Source organism: Corvus kubaryi, unplaced genomic scaffold (assembly GCF_017639235.1).
Source record: "Corvus kubaryi isolate FWS band 111438036 unplaced genomic scaffold, C.kubaryi_AGA036_p1.0 37397, whole genome shotgun sequence".
Classification (NCBI taxonomy): Eukaryota; Metazoa; Chordata; class Aves; order Passeriformes; family Corvidae; genus Corvus; species Corvus kubaryi.
Genome location: NW_024581136.1, coordinates 5158546 through 5179770, shown reverse-complemented (window position 1 = coordinate 5179770; position 21225 = coordinate 5158546). Strand labels below are relative to the sequence as shown.

General features: G+C 37.9%; 1 long non-coding RNA gene across 1 annotated transcript in view; it reads left to right on the top strand.

Annotated features, from left to right (window-relative positions):
* The window catches only part of LOC121671298, a 253252-nt gene that overhangs the window by 123212 nt on the left and 108815 nt on the right, over positions 1-21225 (top strand). Inside the window, exon 8 of the long non-coding RNA XR_006018470.1 lies at positions 8312-8475. This is a non-coding gene — a long non-coding RNA (uncharacterized LOC121671298). The remainder of the gene's footprint in view (positions 1-8311; positions 8476-21225) is intronic.

Below are 21225 nucleotides of genomic sequence, written 5' to 3'. Positions count from 1 at the left end.
ATCCTCCCTTGGTTGATCTTAAGCCCGTTAGGGTGCACTGGCCAGCAGCTTCTTTTTGAATATGTGTTATTTCCTTTCCCAGGAGTATTAATTTGAAGAAGCAGCCCACCTTCTAATGATAATATAGAGCTTGACTGTTACTTGCAATTTAATGGTATGTTGACATTGAAAACCTGTCTTCACTCCAATTTTATACGTTTTATTTATATACATCATATATTGCATTTGTTGCTGAATTAAAAACTGTATTCCTAGTGACTTCCATGGCAATTTTGAAAGAGCTTTCTATATTGCATAAATAACAAGCTTTTCAGCTCAGAAGTGATTTACATCTTCCCAAGTTGCATGATTTCTTTGTTAGGCTTATTAAAAATTCTCAAAGGGCACTTTATTTTTACCTCCCTTCCCTTTCCCTGCCATTGTGTCTGTAATTCAGTGCTCAGAAGCCACAGGGGAATAGCAACCCTTCACAAGCAGCCAGGCTGACAATAAGTAGTGCTGGCTCCAAGTCCTACCCCTGTGCCTTCGCTACAATTACACCTTGCCTCTGCTTTGCAGTATCTTGCTTGTTTGTTTCTGGACCTCTTCTAAACAAGAGTTAAGGGCATAAAAATGAATTGTGCAAGAACTTTCCTTTATAGTGACTCTATGCTGTGGGGAATTCTGTTAGAGATTATCTTTTTGGGCCATAAAACTTCTTTCAAATCTCTTTTAAGACGGATGTGAATTCCAGTTTCCTGAGGTAAATAAATACAACTTTCCAATCATGTTCTGTCCACCTGCCAAAATCAGGTCTATAAGGGCAGCCAAAATCTAGTATTGGTTTACACTGGTACGAATCTCCTGACCTTAAAGGTTGAATCTTTGTAACGGAGAGTGGAATTTGGCTTGTGGCCTTGGTATCTTACATGGCAAGGGTGAAAGTATACAGTTCAGACCACATATAACAAGGAGGGGCTGGTGGGGGGGAAGTGATGAAAAAAAAAAAAAGTACTAAAAGAAGGCTGTATACATGCATGTGAGCATAGGTGTTTGTATAAATTGCTCTGATTGCTTATTTCTCCTTTCTTTATTAATAAACTTACATAAACTCTTTATATTAAATAAAATAATTTATTTGTATCTTTTGAGTTATCACTTCCTTCCAGCAGAATACCAACTTTTTTTTTTGAAGTCTTTGATATTATGTGCATGAAAGCCAGTATGTTAATGTTTTTCTGTTACATGGTGAATGTTTGGGTGTCACTTTGCTAGTTTGTGCAGCATGTAATCCCCACTTGTTAGGGGTTAGAACTGAGGTTCTATTATAATAGAGAATTGTGAGACTAACTGTTGCTTTTTTCTTTCTTGCTGACTTGTTTCTATGTTCCTTTTTTCCTTTTTACTATGACATCTTTAAATGCTGTCATCATTTTTTCAGTAGAATGTTTCTGTATTCCACCAGGAAAATCCAATAGCTTTTTGTTTTTTAGGTAATTTTAGATAATGTTAGAAGCTAGAGATTGAAAAACTCAATTAAGCAAAAATTATAATAATGGTTTCTTAGATAAAAAATATTTTGGCTATAGAAAGAACACTTGTGTATAGAAACAATGCAAAATAATAATACTGCTTTATTCTGAAGAAAATAGAGAATAATAGGAATGGCCACTTAATGATAATTTTAGAGCAGTAAATTCAGTTTTCACTTGCACTGTTTTAAGGATGAAGCAACTCCATTGAACCAAAAGGAATTGAGGTTTATATGCTGACAGTCTCTTTGCTGTTGCCTTTCTTTACACATGTTTACTGGTGATTTTGTCACAAAGCTCAGCAATTTTAAGTAATGTCCATGGGAAGAAAGGGCTCGTCCAAACTTTGAGAATATAAGAAGGCATCTAGGGCCAAAGTGGTTATCCAGTCTGTGTTAAGCACTGCTTGTCAGAGCACCAAAGTTCCATGCTAGGTAAGGGAGTGATACCTACCATAGAAACTGGAGCAGGTTCTTGGCTCAGTGGAGAAAGGGCTGCGTTGTACATGCGGAAGTCACTTGAAATCTGTGGAGTCTTTCACAAGTACGACTGAAAAGAATTTCTCTCACCCTTTCTGTCCAGAATTGAAGATTAGAGTAAATCTCAAAGTGTTAAAAATATGAATTGTGACTCCGCATGGTGTCTTGGTGTGCTTAAATCCCAATGGATGAACTCGTGCTTTGTTTTTGGCCTGAATTTTTGTTGTTTGGTATTTGAAAAGTAATTGCTTTTATTAAAGTTTTTTCCTTAATCTTGTGCTAGTACAAAAAACCCTGTGTTTAAGTCTGAAATTCATTTTCTCACAAATGTTATTAGGGTGTTTCTGGATCTGTGGGTGTTTAGCTCAGATTCTTAATAAATGTGCCTTAGAGGCTGTTTTACATTCCTTTGGGACTTCAGAATTTGGGATTGTTATTAGATATTTCCTGTCTGACTCTGAAAGAGGGAAGGAAACTGAAAACAGAAGGGTACTTCTTGAGGGAACAGCTGTCCTGATAGTCCCATGGGACTTCCTCTGAAAACCTGGCTGTCTGGACTCTGAGATGGATGAACATCTTCTATCATGTGAGCCTGCCTAAAAAATATGCTGGATTGTGTTGGGAAACAGCAAAAGCTGGATAGTTCTGCTAGAAATGAGGAGGAAAAAGAAAAAGGCCAGATCAGAGCACCAAAGCTGGCTTCAGCTCTGCTTTTCAATGGCTACTGTGCAAAGACTTGCTAAAATTCTGCCTTCAGTCCCTGGTGTGTTACAGGAGAAGTGCAAGAACAGTGGCTTTTTCTGTTGGTTTGCTTTTTTTGTTCTTGTTCTGTTTTGTTTTTTTTTTTCCCTGAAGTTCTCTGCAAATTTTATGCAGTGCTTTAATCCTGTGCTTTGTGAGGAGAAATTTCACATTTCAATGGAGACAAAGCTACTGGGTAGGGAAAGCCCTGACTGCATTAAAAATTAAAATATTGGGACCTTGATTTTATTTCTTGATAGACACAAAAAACCCAAGAGTGACTTCTGCATGCGTTATCCCTCTCCTTATTTGTGAAGCTGATTACAAGACCTAACCATTCTGTTAGATGTAGTGTTAGGTAGCATACTTGGTTTTTTGTCCTTCTGTTTTTTTCATCAGCACGAGCTTTGTCTTAGGTGACTAGTGAGGGTATGAAATAAGGAGATATGAGGAATGATGTACAATTTGATCAGTATGTGGCAAGTAACACGATTCTGGCTTATGCTATTGAGCAGGGTGACAAAATGATCCTAAGTGGCATGAGAAATCCTATCCTGGGGAAAACTGATGTCTCTGCTGCTCAAAGCTCCAGCCCAGGCAAGGTGAGGGGCGATGGCCTGTGGAATAAGAAGGGGATGTGGGCAGGTGCTGGTCCCCAGGCTGTCCTGGGGCTGGTGGCACACAGCAGTAACTCGATCTCTGGGGAGTGGGGCTTGTTTGAGAGCTGGCACTATTGAAAATGCTACACGCTGCTTTAACTGGAAAAATAGAACATCAAGACACTCATACATCAGTGATTACTAGAAAAACTTTACATTCACCCACTTAGCAGTTTATGCAGAAAATTTGGAGTTCTGATAAAAACAATTGTTTCTGGAGAGGTGATCAGACTTAAAAGGCAGGTAGACTTAAAAGGTGAGAGGACATGGGAGATCTTGTTTCAAAATCTACTGAATAATCATCACCCTATGACTTACAGTGGGAGTTTCAAAACCTGTGTTTATGGAGGCAGTGAAGAGCTGCAGAGGTAGTATGAAGTGTTCTGATGTTTGGAATTGCTTATCTAGTATAGATTTTTAGTTTCATGTTCTTAAGTGATGATTTCTTTGGTATTAAGGCTCAATTTAAGTATGGCATAACATCTACTAAGTAATTTCAGAAAATCAGGATTGTATAACCTCTTAGTTTATATAGGAGAAAGTGCAAAACAATTAAGTACAACTGATTATATTCTGAAGATACTGATATGTAGGACAACACGGGAGTCAGGAAAATGAACTCTAAGTAGCCTCTGATCTTAATTGAAAAACTGTGAAGCACGTGCAACACAACTCACAGGTTTCCTTTGTTATGCTTTATATTATATTATTATATTAGTGCCCAGGAAACTGGTTTCTGCTGCCTCTTGGGGATCAACGCACAGCAAATAAATGGGGCCCCTTCATTTCCCTTCTGTGGGGTTTTATTCTTTATTTTTTTTCCTTCCAGCTCTGTTCTCTCCTCGTATTTTCCTTTTTTTCTCAGCTGTTGAGATAAATAAAAACATGAAGTATGCAGACAAAGTATAGCAAGCAGACATTAAACTTCTGGAATAACTGTTTATATGGTCAGGCTCTGCTTTCATGTACAACTCCTACTCAGGTATGAAATGCTAAATGGCTTTGTGTGAGAATCCTACTATTGTTGAAACCAGGGAGAGCTTTGCCATGTCTTCTTTGGTTATAAAATTGTCTTGTCTGTCTTCTCAACTTTCTGGTAAGTTCAGTGAAGGGTTCACCAGGTAACAGAGCTGCAGGGAAAGCTCTCCAAACCTCGTGAAGTGGATCATTTGTTGTTTAGAAAAGTATTATGACAAATTGTAGGGTAAGCTCCATGTCACTGCTTGAAAAATTTGAATTGCTGCAAGCAAAGCCATCCAGCAGAGCTGCTGAATAGGATGGTGTAAGACTTGGCACTGCTGGTTTTTGCAGGTTTTGCCAGGCTCTTTCGTGACTTTTCTTCCTATCATATGAATTTTGTCTTTTGCAACTCTGTTAGAAATAAATAGGAAACTAAGTAGTGAGCAATGTTGTTTTAGCTGCCTTTAGGCTGCTGAGCCACTAAGCAACAAAAAGAACTTTTGATATAACACCTTCTTTAAAATAATCTCGAATGTTAAGACTTTGCCTTTTTTTTAGATTTAGGGATGTGGGGCAAGGAGGAAGAGAGAGACTCTAAGCCTCTTCTCACAACCATATAATTTGCATTCATTTGTTACTTTCTTTTAAAATAAGGGGACTATGGCACTACCTTGGAAAAAAGTCTGAGTTACCTTGGGTGGGTAAGGATTTGGTGAGACTAGTATTTCATTTAATTCATTATGTAGAAGCATTTACCACATGCAAAGAACCATCACCCATGAGGGTAGTTCTGGTATTAGGTTTAAATCTCTTGTGCTGAAACAGTCACCTTTTGAACAGGTATTTTTTCTGTATATTGGCATGACATAATTAAGCAATAAATCATGAACATTTTTAATTGAGTTGAAAAGTTTACTGATGAAAAAGGGAATAAGAATTTTTTTTCTAATGGAAGAAGCTCTTTGGTGGATGAATTTTACCATTGAGATTGAGTTTGTTAGTTGAGATCAAAAACTTCTAGTGTCAAATTGAGATTTAAATACCCAGAAGTTAAAAATAATAAATGAATTATTATTAAACAGATATAATTTAATTTTTCATAAACTTTTCAACACGAATGCAATTGCACATAGATGAATTTGTACATTCAGTACAACTTGTCATTCAGTATCAAAGATTATGCTGCTGGGAAGGTAACTTTTCCCTGCAGCTGGAATACAATAAGGGTTTTATTTGTTTGTGACATGAATTTTGACTGATTCCAGGGACCCCTTTTAATGACTGAATTCTGAACCTCTTGGTACTGTAAATAATCTAATCTGCAACAGCCCCTATGAAACAAAACCAAGGTTAAGAATAGGAAACTTTCAAACTCTCTGTTTTAGGTCAGTATCCTAAATATCCAGTTGTCTCAGGGAATCGTTAGTAAGTTGCTTTCATCTGTTGGTGACCAGTGTGAATATATTACTGAGCTTGACAGCATCTAAAAACTATTGGCATGTGTGCAGTAAGTTTGGAAATCTCAGCTTTTAATGGACAAATGTGTGGTGCAGGAGCTGTGTTCACAACTGGCAGTTCTGTTGCCACTTGTGATGCACAGTGTGGATGAAAATAAGCATCCTGCTGGCCTCTGAATGTCATTCTTTGAGTCAGGCCTTAAAGGCTTCAGTGAGGGAGTAGTGTAGGCTCCCCCTGTTTTGTGTACCCATTTGGGAATCTCCACCTCTAAAGCCCTGGTTAGGCATATGTCACATGATACCTAAGCCAGGGATTCCCTTCCCCTGATGGAGTATTCCAGCAAGGGAATCATATGGATTCAGGAGGTCAAATACTTAAAGCAAATGCCAGAGCTCTTGGCAGGTTTAGTTTTTTTCAAAGGCAGCTGATTTTGTTTCCTTCCTGGTACTTATGGTTGGCTGGCACCCCTCTTCTCTGGGAACAACAGTAACGTTCCTGTGCTTTTAGAGCCAATGTCCATCAAAGACAGTAGCACCAGCAATTAAGGCACTTTGTTTGTCAGCCTGCTAGTATTTTTAGGAAGCTGATGGAATTTGGTTTGTCATCTAATGCGTTGATCCTTTGCCAAATGTCAGGTCCCCTGACCAGCCGCCCAAGTCCCTCTAACAACTGTCACCCTGCCTTGCAGAAAGTGGAATGCCATGGAGCTGGCAACTCAATGAAGAATTAACAGCCTCTGCCAGCATGCTCTAATTAAAGAGCTACATAGACAACAGCTGGGAAAAATTCATCAATCACAAAATATTTATTATTGGAATTAAAACACCTCATAACTAATGCATAGGTTTGCATTGATTACCATCTCCTGGAAGGAACAAATGGTACCAGCTCTGTGTGTCTGGGCATTTTGAATGTTTATATCACTTGTACAGTCACCCATCTGCCTCTGGTTTGTTAACCATAATTAAAGGGTTGATCAGCTTCTTTGCAGCTACTCAGGGTCAACATCTGTAGAACTGTGATGCTGAACACTACAAGGAATTCTGAATTCACTTTGTCATGTGGTCCATGGCATTATTTGTGTGTGTCAATCTTCCAGGCGCGTGGACAGGACTCTAGAGTTACTCACCCTTGAGCAAATCAGTAGTAATGCAACAAATACTAGATTAGTTGCATAGACTTATAACCATGGTTAGTTCATAAACAAGCTCAGGGTGAATTGCTCAGTTTACTTCTCCGAGCCATTGTGCTGTCTAATGTGGCAGTAGTGCAATGGTGTGTCCTTTTGTAATATGAGGTGGATATGTTGCAGTCAAACCACTAGAAAACTTAATATGAGAAACACTTTCTAAGCTTTTGAAGATGGTCATATAAAAATATGCTTATATGCACTCACATTTGTATATATTCAATGCCATGTATTTTTCTTGGCAACATCTTTTGCCTGATTCAGAAGCAAACTTTTCTATTTCTATCAACACTTACAAGGACTTTTGCAATATTTGTACAGATGCAGTTCTGAAGCACTAGATCGCTGTGTTTATGGTTAGTTCAAGGCCTGAGGTCTCACTTAAGCCCTCCAAACTTACGGTGTACTTCCTAGAACCATTATATCCAAAATGAATGGAGCAAACTTTAATGTTAGAGCTCTAATACAACATCCTTCTCCGAGGCATGAAAGTGAAGATGCAGAAAAGAGCAAGCAAGAAGTTAGCTCCAACGTTCTGAACCTCATGGTCTTTCTTCAGTGCTCATGAAATGGTACTTACAGAATCATGTGCTTGGCAAGCTGGTAGTAATTGATTTTCCTCATCTGAAAAAAAAAAAAAAAGGCTTGAAAATATTTAGTGGCACTGATAGAGTTTGAAAAATATATTAGTAGGTAGGCTGAAAAAAATCAGATTGCTTGTGAATGAGAAAAATTGTATTGCTTTAATTAAATTAAAGAAAATGCCTGGTATCCAGTCCTGGAATGTTTTTATGGCACAGTAAGCACTGGCATTTGTGTTTGTCTGTGGTAGAATCTCGTTCTGCCTTTTAGCACAGCAGAAATATAGTTACCATGGAGGAGGTCTACTGGATCTCTTTAAATCACAAAATTAAAACCAAATATAAGATGGTACAGGGACCTAAACATCAGATTCCTGAAAGATAAAATTATCAGCCAACATTTCATGGCTGTAGTAGACACTGTTTTGGTTGATATTTTAGATTAACTTTTAGGTCAAACCTTGAGTATTGCCCAAGATGTGCAGACATTTAATGAGGCATTATAAGAAATTCTTACTACTATATAATTGAGATAAATAACAGTTTTAATGAATAACTATGACCTCTTATGTCAAGAGATGAAGATAATAATTATGTCTAGAGATGAGCAAAGCAGAATTTATTCTTTATCTTGCCTACTGACTTAGTTGGCATTCATGAGAGCTGAGGAACCCTTCCTCTAACGGACATGCTGAACAGTTCATTCACCATGTTGTTCTCTTCCTTTTGACAGGTCCTTTGCTACATGTTGAGCACAGCCCAGACCTTTGAGAATTTTCTATATACTAAGATGAGGAAAAAGAATGATCCTAATGGGTCTTTCAGAGATTCTGTTGTTGGATACTTTTCTGCTTTCACACAGGCTTGATTCTGACATGACTGTTGACTTCAGTAAAGGTAACATGATATACTTGTTGCTTTGTTGTTTTTTTTCTCATGAGAACAAACTGGATGTGTGTTTAGGTTTGCCACAAAGTACTACTAGGGTTGGCAGCAGCAAGACAAAGTAAAAGATCCACAAAACAGTGAAATGTTTATTGATGCACGATGTAAATGCTTTGCGTACTTTGTGACAGCTGATGGAGATGATAGTCATAGCCAAGCTGAATTTCCACTTCCATGGACAGATGTGCTAGGACAGTGTGCCCTGGTATTTAGGTATACTGACTTCCTAGACTTGCACCAGGAGGAATTTGCGATTATGGGTGAGGCAGGTCTGCTAATGGCTGTACTTAGATTTTGTGCTCAAACTATGGTAACTTATTTCTAACATTTCCTCCTTAAACTGCTCCATGATGTGTTTATGCACAGTGGAGGGTGTCAGTACTGAACGTAGTACATGTAGCTCCAAAAGCTCCATATGTTTTAAGGATGAGAGAGGTTTTAAAATATGTCAGCCTTTACTGCACTGAAGGGTTTGACTTTAATGCCATACTTGCAGTATTTCTTCTAATTAAGAAGTGAGGAATACTACTAATTCAGCAGTAAAGTTAATTAGCACAGACTATAAATGTTTATTTGTTTTTTAATAGCAACAAATGCATTATAAATGACTCCCGTGTTCATCTGTTGTACAATCCTGCTGTTAGAGTAATTTGTAACATAACTTTTTCTTACAATAGCTGTTGACTTTGCAAAAGCATGAATATGAGTTTGGTGTTGATTGTGGAATAACCATGTTAAGTGTTAAACCAGCTAAATTTTTGACAGGACTTGCTATGTGAGAAAGATTAAAATAAATTGTGTGTATATTGATGGATATTGAACTGCTTAATGTAGTCCTTATCTACAATCAGAAACCTGCTTTTGCAGGCATTTCAAATCTGAAATAGATGTGTTTTTCCTAAATACAAACTTGCTACATCTAAACTCTAATAACTTTATGATAATTCTTGGATTTTGAAATCAAAGTGTGGAAGTAGAACTTCTAGTTTTGTGTGTTAGATTGACTGGAATTTCACAGATGCTTATGAAAATTTGATAGCAAACTTTAATCTGTAAATAATTTATAGAGTTTTATAATATTTTTGGTAGCAAGTACTGTTTTTATAGCATTGTAGATGTACCTAATAGTTTCAAAGTGAGTATTTGTCAACGTTTGAACTAAAATATTGAAATATTTTACTTTACCCCTTAATGTGGTTCTGCAGTTCTTACTTTCTGAAACAGCACAATCATGGAATGAAAAGCTGCCATGTAGTCCTGCTTCATTCAGGACAAACATTTTGTACTGAACTTAATCCCATCTTCTGAAATGAGGGATGCTGAAGAGATTTGGGTTTAAGACATATGCAATGAAGAGGGAAAACAGTAAGGTGTAATTTCTGCTGTGAGGTAATGTCCTTAGAGAAGTATCTTTTTAGAGATCTGTGTGCCAGTTTGGGTTTCTAGAGTGGGAACCTCCAGTAAGTGTGGAAGACAGAGTATTTTGGAAATGACTAAAAGAGAGCTGGTTTTGGGGAATGGAGCTGTTATGGGCAGACTGGTTATACACACCTAATTCAGCCAACACTAGAAAACTGAGAAATAGTCATCTCATACTGTCTTTGTTTTTTGTTTGAAGTAAACTTTGCCCTTGGGTGTTATGAGAGATAAATCTTGACTCTTAATACCCTAATCAATGCTATCATCTTTTCTGCAGCTCCAGTCTTTTCATAGTCTTTTCAGTCTTGACTGCTGCTCAAACTATTGAGTCACTTAAATTGATTAAGGCTTTTCCAATTTTGCAACATCATCGCTAATGCAATGAATCCAGTGACTTAGCCATCTTCTCAGTGTTATTTCTGACTCAAGAAGAGAAGTTTGGAAGATTATCTAGCTGTTGATATGCTGGCTTCTGTATTGGCAATTTTCCCGTAGAGAAGCAAATAGTGTATGGAAAGCACTGAACTCTTTCTTCTTTGGGTTAAAAGAGTAACAAAAACCTTATACATACACTCAGATATACTGTTGGAGACGCTGAAATGTCACCATAAAGGCTGAATATGATTTACTTGCACAACAAAAGCTCCACTTCTGGGAAGTTGTGTCTTTGGTATGAAAATCAGTGCATCTCCTACGCATTTTTCAGGATATTCTCTGCATAAAGTGTGCATTTGCTGAGGATTTCTGAGTAAATATGTTATTTCTTTAACAAGTGTCATTACTTTTGAGCTTTAATCTTGACTTCTGAATGCAGTATCTATAACTTTGGTTTCTGCAAAAGTTCCCAGAAGGCAGTTACTTGATTGCTGAGGAAATAGTGAGAAAGATCCTGTTTTAGTAGCTATTGCCTGCTTTATACTTTTCACAAAGATATTTGCAAATGTCTCATTAAAACAACAAATCCAAAAGGGTGGAAAGGTGGTGTCTGATCTAACCCTCAGTGAAAAAACCTGGACTGCACAGACTCATTAGGAATTAATTCCAATTGCTGTAGAATAACCTGTAAAGCTGGGTTATGTTAGATTTAGAGGACTAGATGCAGATCTGACAAAGGCAAAGTTGCTTCACATTTTCTTGAATGTTAGCAAAATATCCCTGGTATTTGAGCTGCATTTAGTTTGAATATCGCTATTGGAGTGGTGAAGAGGATTAGGGGAAGAGGAGCAGAACACCGTGATATGCAATTTTATCCTGGCTTTCATACTCCTACTGAGGCTGGAGAAACAGAAATCAGCCTTTAAGTGGGTATCTGGGTCCTTGGGAAAAGGACTTAATTTCATGAAGAAGAAAAACTACTTACTGATTTTTGTTACTGAGGAAAGCTTGGGACAGTATGTAGGTTTGAGGTAGACTTTTAAAAATCAGTGTGCGAAGCTGGTAAGGGTCTGTGAGCTTGCTTTGCTCTTCATGTGGTGATCTCTGCATTTAGTCCTGTTTGCAGTCACTTAGAGTTTTTACTAATTAGTGTATTGATGGCAAAGTCAGTTTAATTTCTATGTCCTGGACTGTGTGTTGCTGGGCCCTAAAACAACTCGTGCAGGAATGTTGTTGCTCTTGTTTTTCATATAGAATACTTGACTCTTAAGTCTGCTCACCTTTCACAGAATTAGAATGGTGGCTAATAACCATCATATGATACTTTGGGTGTGAAATGTATGTATCCAGATATTTCTGTCCTCCAGCTCTGTTAGAGTCTGTTGCCTTTAGCTGTGTTTCCCTTGAAACAAGTTGGTCATCAAAACTTATTCAATCTATTGTAAATTTTCTTGAAAAGTTCTAATCGAAAATTTCAGTTTTATAAATTGAAAAGGTTGAATTATTTGCTACACAAATTGGAAATACTCTCTTTTAAATAATAGCATAATGTCATTACTCAGGGCGTTATTACCTTCATTTAAGCTAAGAAAAACAAATGTTTGGCACAGATGAGAATAATCATAAACCTATTGTTATTAAAATGCCTTAATACATTTTCAGAGGGGATTTCCCTCTGAAATTCCCCCATTCACGTGTAGGTGTGGTTATACTTTTCAGAGTTTGATGAAGACAGCATCGAGAGCTGAAGTATTTTTAGCACTCTTATAAAGGGGAATATATTAGGAAAACTTAGTGAGTTCATGTGTCTATTGCTTTTTCAAGCTCTCACATCTCACTCAGAGCCTCAGTGCAGCTGGGCTGAATACTCATCTCTTGGCTGTATTTAAGGTCAGCATTGCTGGGAGTTAAAATGAAGGAATAACATAGTGCTCAGGCTGCAATTTCCAGAGACCAGAGATTTCCAACTATGCAAATGTTTATATTTTATTTCTGTTTTAATTCTAAATGAAAAAAACTTAAATATATTGTTCAAAAAAACTAAGAACTGAATTAGTGAAGCCCTGCTGAGGAGGTGATGGTTGAATCCCTGGATGGCAAATGAAAGGGAAAGTACTATCTGCCTTCAGTGGTTGAAAGTTTTATCTTCTATTTGAGAACTCTATAGACCCATCCATCAGGTGGTCTGACAGGGAAATTAAATTGGGTTATAGCACTGCAAGAAGTCCAGATTATGTTCCTGTTGAGCAGTAACAAATTGTGGTGAACCTTCTATAAAGTTTCTTTCTGTTTTTCACAAAATAATGCGGTATAGAGGTAGTGATCACAAGAGGTGCTGAGGAAACCTTTGGAAAAGCTTGCTATTCTTTAATAAGGAAAAGATATGAAATTATATATGTGGCTTTCTTTTCCTGTAGAATGACTTGTGTTCTCTGCTCCTTTATAAGCACACTAAATCCACCTAAGGTGAAATTTGCTTTATTTGCTGCAAAATGAAAAAAACTATTCTCCTGACAATGAGATAATGTACTTGGGCCCCTATTGTGATGGGTCACCATTAACTTCCACTGAACATGGTAAGAGATGCAGCTATTCTGCTGGGGCTCACTATGGAACCCTAATTTTCCTCCAATAACAAAACAAAGAGTATTTAAGTTGCACTCGCCTCATGTGTGCATTTTAACTAGACTGAATTCAGTAGGCTTTCTTATCTTTGATTTATTTGAAAAGGAGCTCTTATACACAGTCAGGATCCAAGTGCTTTTGAATGCAGCTTATATTCAGATCTAGAACCTCCTATCATTCCATCCTGGGTCTGAATATCCTTCAGCTTGAAGAAACTTCAGACCCATCTCTAATGTCAATGGAAAACTGTGAATGTTTGAAAACAGGTCCAGAGTTGTTCTCAAGCTTTGTGAACTTCAGCCAGCTATTCCATTAAGGTGTTATTTTCTTTAACCAAATCTGAAAGAAAGGTTTCTGGTGTCAGGTTTCTTTGCGTCCTTCTGAAAATCTTTGCATTCATATGGAAAATTAACATCCTTTACATCTTTGCATGTATCTATAATACCTTTAGAATGTGTGAGATCCTGGATGTTTTAACAAACAAGAACGAATTTCTTCTAATTCTTTGTTGTCTCTTTCAAACCAGTTGCATTTAACTATACAGCCCGGACTATTTTTGAATCATATCCATGTCTTCTTAGACTCAAAAGAAAAATAAAAAAGGGAGGGATTTCCTTCCAGTTGGATGTTCTTTGTACAGTGTGAGCATTAAGAGCCATTGGTTACCTAATATCTTGTTTATATGGAAGCTAAGCTACCTTTTAAAAATAGGTACAAATGAATGCAATAGAAAAATAGAGAAAGTTTAAAAGAAAGGCTGATGTTGTTTAATGAAGTGTGGCATTCTGATCTGTTTTTAAAAGCCTTGTTCCTTCTCAGTTAGCAATAGGGGTAAAATGTTTCTCTTATGGGCTTCTGCTCTACACATTGCATGCTTGCTTTGAGGGATTTGAAACCTAAATAAACCTTAGCTCACAAAAGATGTAAGCATGAGAAATCTCTTCCTTTTTCTGGAATGGCTTGGGGGCTGGTTGTTTACTTAACAAGCTGGTGCCCTGATTTTGCCACTGACACACTTTGACAAAAATTCCCCTCACAGGCATTTAAAGTTGCAAAAGGGAAGAAAATTGAGAAGAAAGATGTGAGTCAATGCACAAAGCCACAAAGGTCTGCTGACGTAGGTGTTTTCAATATTTAGTAACTATATCCAAAGTTGCAGTGCTAGAATGGTCTCGGAGAGGGAAGAGTCAGTGATGTTCTGATATAATCAGAGCAAATGAGATCTTCCTATGTGTTGTTGGTTGCTTGAGTTATGTACAGGAGCTCACTTGGGAAGAGGGAAATCATGTCTATGGAAAGACCCAGAAGAGTCCTTGCAACAATCCTAACAAACTAAAGTGAAATTTAAATAGTGCACGGGCTCTGTGCCAGCTCATAAAAGGTGAGTGTGTTTTATCCTTAGATGTTAAGATTGTTGAGTGGCTGAATTTGGGAATTGGCTTTTGTTCTCTTCACTGAAGCAGCTGGGAGTTGTTGGAAAAGGCAGGCGCAGATGCAAACGTGACATCCCTACAATTGGCACTTCCCAGAAGAGCATGAAGTGCCAAACCCAACTATGAGAGCCAGGTGAAAAGTTGGTGTTTAGCTGGTGGATTTTGGTGGTGGGGTGTGGGGTATTTTTGTTTTGTGTTGGGTTTTTTTTGTTTTTATTTTTGATTTTGTTTCGTTGTTGGTTTTTTGGGGTTTTTTTGTGTGGTTTTTTTTTTTTTTTGGTAGGAAAAATACTTTTGAATGTTTTGAGACCCTGATACAAAACTATTTTCATAGCTGCAAGATTCCCTTCCCACTAAAGTTTTGTTTTTTGGGTACAAAACTTTATTCCCTTCTAAAAACTTTTTCTAACTAAGAGGCATTGGCCATTCACCAGAGAAGAGGGTTTTTTCTCTTGTCTAGTTCCTTTCTCTTTCTTATTTCCACTTTTTATACCAAGATGCAAGAAAGGGTTGTATGGAATGAACTGAGGAATGGGGAAATGGGTGGAAAAAACCCTATTTATATCATTTAGAACCAAATAGGGAAGAATGAAAATAGTGGTTTTCCCATGAATTTGTTACTGTACAGTTGAAGGGAAGGGCAAAAAAGAAGGTGGAGGTTTCCTTTCATGTTGTGGATATTCTAATTTTTGTCATATGAGTTTCTCGAACTGTTTCTACAGAACTAAACTATCACATTTCCCCAGATGAGATTTCCTATGATTGCTTCATTCCAAGTCACAACAGACTCTTCAGCAATCACTTTTTGACTTCCTGTTTTTTACATTGTAAAACTTGGATTCTGCTGTAATTATTATATTAAAATGAAAAATGAAAATCTTCAAATAAGCAAAATTTTCAATTTCTTTTCATGTACCTGAAGTGTTTATAGATTTTAGGAAGCACTATTTCAGTGTGATTTCACCTTGTGACCAGACAAATTATTGAAGTTTGTCAGTGACAGGGTTAGAAAACCTTCTGATCAAAAAGGAAATTGAACATGAGTCTGAAATGTGCAAGCAGATTATATTAGTAATTGGTATGCATCTCATCTTAACTCATTCAACTCTTTCTACATTTTTTAAGAAATTATTTATTAATGGAAATACACATTTAAAACATAGTGTAATACTATGATTCATCAAAGAAGTGGACATATGGGTATATCCTAAGTTGCAGTAAAACCCAGCATCTCAAATGTTGCTCAATGAAAAGTCTTATTTGTCCATACTTACTCTACTTGTAGAGAAGAACGGACTTGAAATGGTTCAAGAAACTTGATTAAGAGCAATTTGACTTTCATTTTTATAGCACAAGTAGTAGTATCTTTTATTTCCTTTCAAGTAGTTTTGATTGGAAAATAAAATAGTTTGTAAAATTTCAAATGATATCATTTTCCTCAGGTAACTTTTTATGAACAGCTTTTTTTCTAGTGTTTTTCTAATTTTCTGAGGGAGCTGGGAGCAAGTCAAGCAGGAGAACAGGGCAGGCACCTGTTTTAACGAAAGCTTTCCAACCAGTTCTGCTCTGTATGTAGTCTTTTCTAGATTTGATTTCTTTTTCCTCACCGAATAAAGGATTCTCCCTTATTATCTATGTTTGTAATTTCATTGTGTTTGACCTATTAAATAGTGCATGTGGCAAATCTTTAATTTTCAGTACTAGGTGGCTAAAGATGAAAATGGGTCTCATAGAGTAACTGCAAAATGAGCTTTAAATCCTAATTAAAAAGCATCTTAACACTACATTTCACATTGTATAGTTATGGGTCTGATATTTTCTGAATTGGTTATGCCAGATTACTTTATAGTACACTGTGATTGAGAGGGAGCATGACTTTTTTGAACAATTTCTTTTGCACAGCAGGGTGACTTAAATTAGTGTGACTGACATCCACCTAATATGCTTACAAATCTTTGGAACAATTGATTTGAAACGTGAGCATTTTCATTCTGAGTGGATCACAGCACAGGGAAAGAAGTTGGATGTGCTGGATATGCAAGCAAATTCACAAGAGCTGTTTCTCTTAAATACCAATCCAAGGTATATCTAAGCATATGTGTAAACTTAGCTTATGAATATTGCTAAAGCAAGTGGAAAAACTCAGGCCCAGAAGAAACTGTCACACCTCATAGGAACAAAAATGAAGCCAGGACTTTGCCAGTGAGTAAATTTACAAAATGAAGGTGCTTAAATGTTTGAGAGGAATACATAAAAGAGGTGAGGAGAAAAATATTGCGATGTTTGAAATTCTCCCAGGTGAAGGATCTGTAAAAATCCCAATTAATATCAAAGATGCTTGCTCTGGACTAAAATCTAAAAATTTCCCTGGACTGATCCCTTAAAAAGGATTTTCCTTAGCAATGTTGCTGTTAATCTCCAATATGTAATATGTTGTTTGTCTGAGCAGGGATTCCCTTGTATGGAATACCAATGCTATCCCCTTCCCCAGTGTCAGGCCTTCATTAACTTCCTTAATGTATCTTGTGTAAAATTTTTGCTTAAAGACCTCTAATCGCCTGTCCTTTGTATCTGGCCAGTAGGGTAGTGCTATCATTATAAAAGAAAATTCAGAAAATAGTAGCCAGTGTTCAAAGCATCAATCCAACAAATGAGTTGATAATCCTTGTAAAGAGTCATGTCCTTCCTGCTGCAGAGTGTGCACCTTGCAGCACGGTGAAGGATGTATATAGGATTAGGAGCTGCAGAAGAAGCTGTCCAGAACTGTTAAACACTTTTGTGTAAATGAACATGTCCTGAACTCCAAAAATTGGAACTATCTGCAAACTGTACAGCAATTTATACAATATCTTGCTTTCTAAAGATACTGTCAAAGGTAATAGAAACAAATTTTGAGTGGGAACATACATGTGCATCCTATGAAATAGGATGTGAGTGACCACTGGTGTGGTCAGACTCAAATGAAATCACCCAGCTTCATATTTATCTGTCTAGGAGGTAAGCGTGGTGGTAATAATACCCAGCTCACAGGTTCAATCCCTCTGTGGGCCATTCACTTAAAAACTGGACTGATGATCCTTGTGGGTCCCTTCCAACTCAGAATATTCTGTGATTCTCTGATTCTGCTCTCATGGTTAATTGTTGATTTAGTGAAATTTATTCTAGGCAGTTATTAGACTTGCTCAATAGCATTCCTTTAAGATCTTGCATTACTCTTTGGGCATACTTGTTTTGTTCTAGAGATATCTTAGAGCTTTTTAATTTAGGAATAGATCATCACCATGAAGAAGCAGTTTTTCCTAGACAATCAGAAAATACAATTGTGTGTGGAATGCTTGAAGGTAAGAGGCACTATTGTAGCTGAAACATTTTCTAGTGACAACATGCGTTTCTCTGCAGAAGTAATACTGAGTCTTGCACCTGACTTATCAGATTAAGAGCGCTTTTGCATTGACCCTCATGATATCAATATGGCAGTGCTAAAGAAAGGTACAGTTCTTTCCCTTAATCTACTTGTTTTTCTCCCATGACACAAATGCTGTCTAGCTGGAACTAATGTGGATTGAAGGGGAAGTCATGTTAGCAAAGGTTTTTGAGTTGGATGAGCATGTGCCTGTCCTTTAATACCCCCACAATCTGTTGTGGGGCTGTTTGGTCAGCTGAGAATGGAGGTCTGGAGTTCAGTTGGTATTTAGCACAAATGATGTCATCACACCCACAGGGTGCACTTACAGGGCAGAGCTCAAAAGCTGATGCTGATCACATATTGATGTGCAGCTTGTTATGCCATGCATTAAGCTTGTGCATTGTTACTGGTAGGCTTGCTAAGGATGCATTTTGCATCAGTAACTACACTGCATCTTGGTTTAAGATATTTACAGATCTATAAGGGAATGAGTTTCTGAAAGATCTAGAGATGGGTACATGAATGCAATTTTTGTGAGGTTCTTCTCTGAGGTTCTCACCTGCTAATTCTCCATTTGTACAAAACTGGAGGAAAACTCTGTGTGCCTGGAAGGTCCTGCCTGTACTCCTCTAAGTGCTGACAAGCTGGACAGGAAGGTGCAGTAACTGCTAGTCCATAAGGACAGTCAGTAGTGATATCGACATCGCTGTCGTGTGGCACCAACTCACACTGAGGCATTAAACCAGAACAGCCAAAGACCATCTCTTGCAACAAACATGTTCACAAGGCTCCAGGTAGTAGCTCAGTTGCTTTGCTTTTTCCTTCAGTTGCTGTGTTCATGGCCTCTTTCATTTTTTAATGCTCACAGAACAATAATAGCCAAGAAGGTAAGGTAGATCTGCCAACTCCCAGTTTCTAGAAAGCATGGCACACAAAGGTCTGATCCAGCCCTGAAATCCAGGGAAAGGAAAAATTGCAGTGCATGAGTTTATACTGGAATGAGTTGAAAAGCATACCCAAATGCTACCTTGAAGCCAATTACCACTTTAAAGGTCACAAGTGTGCCATCTTAAAACTGGATCCCAGAAACAGCTACAAACCTGCAGTTCCTTTGAACCTGAGCCCATGGGACTGTGACATGTTTTTTGTATGTTAGCATCCCTGACAGTGGCTAGAGAAGTAGGTGAGCACCTGTTTTCTAGGTGCTGGGGGTTTGTTTTCTAGGTGTTTGTTTCTTTTTGGTCTGCATATGATTGGAAGCTGTGTCTTTTCCCTCACTGCTCCCCACTTATTTGGGATCAATATTTTGAGATTTAAGTTGTAAAAACTTCCATTCTTTTACATTTATGGTTATTGCAGAGAGTGAGGTCTTTTGGGCTAATTCCTTTATAGAACCTGTACTGCCAGGTTTGGCATGTCAATCCACCATACTGACCCTTGAAGTCCGGCTCAGTTTTCATCTAGTCCTAGAGCCACTGCTTTTCATAGCACCTGCACACTTACCTTCAAGCATTCCACACATTGTGTACCTGTGCACACTGTGGGGCTCGAGGGCTGGATTTTGCCCCTTTCAGTAGGTCAACAGCACACCCCATGGCTACGGGCAGCCTAATAGTGCTCTCTTACCAAACAGCTGGGGGTTTAGTGCATGCTCTTACGATGTTAGATGTCTTATTTCACAGAAGTTAGAGCAGCCTAGCTGGCCACTAAAGGACAACCAATCCAACCTTTCCAGTTTTACAAAAAAACCCTCTTGAAATAGAAAAAATTTGACATGTAATGAAATAATGCTGAATCATGTGAATATGTTGCAGTCTGTGGAGGGTTGGAACTGGGATGCTGACAGCTCTGAAGCTTTTTTTTAAAAGTTGGTAACAGTTCAAATCTCATCAGCTTCTGAGATTTCATCTGTTTCTTTGGGAGGATGGGATAAATGTCTCTGGACATGATGCCAAGATTGAATCTTTAGGAGGAAGACTTGGATGAAAACTCCTTTCTTCTTCTGACCTGATCTCTTCTCACCCATTGTGATATTATACAAATTGAATTTCAGGGCTAGCAAGCTAAGGATTCTGCAGTGGTCGGCAGAAGTGTCTTTCCATCTGATTACCCTTGAGGTCAGAAGCATGTAATATATTCAGGGGGGTTTCTAATCGAACGAAACTCAGAATATGTGAGGGTTGTAGACAGCAGCTGGCCCCAGCAGAGACTAACAGATTTGCTGAGAACCTGCAAAGATCTTGGCAGGATGTCAGCAAAGATACTGCAGGGTTGCTAGATGCCAGGAAAAAGAGATCTTTGGTTTCAGCAAGGAAAATGGTATTTAGGGAGGATGGGATGTAATAAATTACAATAATAGCACTGCAACCAAGTCTCATCCAAAAGTATCAGAGACTGACTATAGCTATTTTCATTGGTGAAGAGGCTGAAGTGGTTGCAGGTGAAGAGATATGCTTTCTCATAGTGGCAGAATATTGTTAGAGCCAGGGCAAGAAGTAGCTGGATTCTTTGTAGGAGTTGGTTTTTAAATGTAGTGAACTAAGACAGGAACAAAAGCAGTGATGGAGAAAGGGACATAACTGATTTAAAACAATGGGAAATAGAAGAATGGAATCTGAGTGGATAACATAGATTTTTCACATTTGTGAAGATGATGATCATGGAAGAATTTTCAAGGACCTTATTGTCTTTCTGGGATGATAAAAGGTTGAATCTCTACAGCATCAGGAGTTTCTAACATGCAGTATCCAGCTATAAATTTAAGTTTACTCTCACCATGCATTTGCTTAGTGAATTGCTCTGCCAAAATGCTAGGTATTTCTCTGAAAGCTTTGGGTGCTGTAAATATAGGGTGGCCATTTACCTGGTCAAGTGTAACAGTGCATGCCACCCCCGCACCTGATCCTTAGATGCTTTCAGAAGACTTTTAGGTCAGTCTGCAGGAATTTTTGTGTTCTGTTGTGCTAAGGTGTTCTCCCCGCTCCTTCAGGAGCATTTTAGTGAAAAAGGTTCTTTCCAAAGAGCCTGTCCAGAATAAGTATTTTACTTGAAACAGAATTCTGGCTTTTCGAAAGGCAGCTTCACAAGCAGAGAAAAGAAAACGGATTCTCATCTAATTGGTACATTGAACATGGTACAGCGAATAGCAGCTCTAGTGGGGAATGCCTACACGGAAAATTTCTGCCCTGCAGGATAGGTCATTCTCAGTGTTTCAGAAATTTGGTTTATATTATTTCAGGGGGATTTCCTCTTCATTTACCTGGTAAAGCAGTCCCTATTACTTGTCATTGTTCTTAGGACTTGATTTGGTGATTACCTTATCAGGTTAAGGTCTGTTACTGACAATCTCTCTTAACTGTGTGGCTTTGTTTTCCTGGCAAGATACCAGTAGAGGGTGGGAAAAGAAGCTGTTCCTTAAGATAGGAATAATAAAAAAATGCCAAC